The sequence below is a fragment of the Triticum dicoccoides genome, chromosome 7A (genome assembly GCF_002162155.2).
Source record: "Triticum dicoccoides isolate Atlit2015 ecotype Zavitan chromosome 7A, WEW_v2.0, whole genome shotgun sequence".
Lineage (NCBI taxonomy): Eukaryota > Viridiplantae > Streptophyta > Magnoliopsida > Poales > Poaceae > Triticum > Triticum dicoccoides.
Genome location: NC_041392.1, coordinates 10,037,024 through 10,039,053, shown reverse-complemented (window position 1 = coordinate 10,039,053; position 2,030 = coordinate 10,037,024).

Sequence of the window (2,030 nt, the reverse complement as noted above, 5' to 3'; positions counted from 1 at the left end):
TGCTAGCTCCGAACATGCACCAAGAAACACATCAGGATGACTTGTACACCACCTCGGAACTCTTGTCACTGGCCAATGACATGCCGGTCCTCAGACCGCTCACCATCACATCGATACGACCCCACCTTCAGCACTTCTTGCACCTCCGTTGCCACAACAATTATGACGGGCTTAGGCTCGAGCACCGCCTTAGTCCGGTAACAGTCGGAAATTTAAACTCTCAAATTTCTCACGGTAGGAGAGTCACACCGGCGAAATCCTAACTCTTCATTCAGAATAGAAGAACTGTGTCTTTGTTGCTGTGGAACTCGACTGTACTTCAAGAGATTTCCACAGTCCTCACTCTAAGAAATAGGTAGCTTGAGCATCACTTCGGAAATATGCATACGTATGACCTAGACCCGCCTTAACAGTACGGTGTTCCCTATGAATCAATATAAGCAAAAGGAAACTACGGGAACAAAATCTTCACGTTCCAATTCGTCACTTCAATTTCTTAGGGCATACCAATTTATTCAATCTAAACATACATTTTTAGGGGTCGTCTTGCATGGTTAAACAAAATCTTCAGTGACTTTTCTCCTATGTATACACTCACAAAGACATTAGTCTCTTAACCCATTTGTCTTTAATACTCCATAACCACAAAGGAGGCACTAGATGTACTTACACCATCGATGTGATGCACACCGAAAAGAATGCCGCAGAGTCCTTTTTCCGCACGATCCTCAATATTCCTGACAAGACGAAGGATAACGTTAAAGCTAGAGCCGATCAACAGAGAATTTGTGATAGACCACGTCTAAACATGAAGCCTCCCACATGCGGTCGAAGAAACTGGTTCAAGCCAGATGCTGACTTTGTTCGTAAACCGCTAGAAAAGAAGGAATGCTTATCTGACTCAAACTCATTTTGAATTTCACTGATGGTTATGCATATAATATAGGTAAGGGAGTCAATCTTTCGACGGGCAGAATGAACGGGCTCAAGACTCATGACTACCATGTATGGATTGAGCGGATAATGCCGGTGATGGTTCGAGGCTATGTCCCCAAGCATGTATGGCGAATGCTTGCCGAGCTAAGCCGTTTCATCCGCATGCTCTGTGCTAAAGAATTAAGTAAAGACGTGATTGAACAATTGTGTAAGAAGGTACCGGAGTTCATAGTCAAGCTAGAGAAGATCTTTCCGCCAGGCTTCTTTACTTCGATGACACATCTCATTTTGCACCTCGTGAACAAGGTATTGTTGGGGGGCCTATGCAGAATTGTTGGCAGTACGGCCCTGACAGAGAGTACAAGCATCTCAAATAGAAATGTGGAAATAAAGCTAAGATTGAAGCTTCCATAGCTGGGGCAGTTATCCTAGAGGAGGTGTCAGACCTCAAGACATCGTACTATCCAGACCACATTCCCCATCTGCATAATAAGGTGCCTCGATACAATATAGAAGAGCCCAAGTATGAACCCAAGCTCCATCTATTCAGCGGGCAAGGTGGCAGGGCTGGGGCCCCTAAACCTTATAACATGCTGAGGGAGTCCTGGATTAGGGGGTATCCGGACAGTCGGACTATAACCTTTGGCCGGACTGTTGGACTATGAAGATACAAGATTGAAGACTTCGTCCCGTGTCCGGATGGGACTCTCCTTGGCGTGGAAGGCAAGCTTGGCAATACGGATATGTAGATCTCCTTCCTTGTAACCAACTCTGTGTAACCCTAACCCCCTCCGTGTCTATATAAACCGGAGGGTTTAGTCCGTAGGACATATACAACAACAATCATACCATAGGCTAGCTTCTAGGGTTTAGCCTCTCTGATCTCGTGATAGATCAACTCTTGTACTACCCATATCATCAATATTAATCAAGCAGGAGTAGGGTTTTACCTCCATCGAGAGGGCCTGAAGCTAGGTAAAAACATCGTGTCCCTTGTCTCCTGTTACCATCCGCCTAGACGCATAGTTCGGGACCCCCTACCTGAGATCCGCCGGTTTTGACACCGACATTGGTGCTTTCATTGAGAGTTCCTC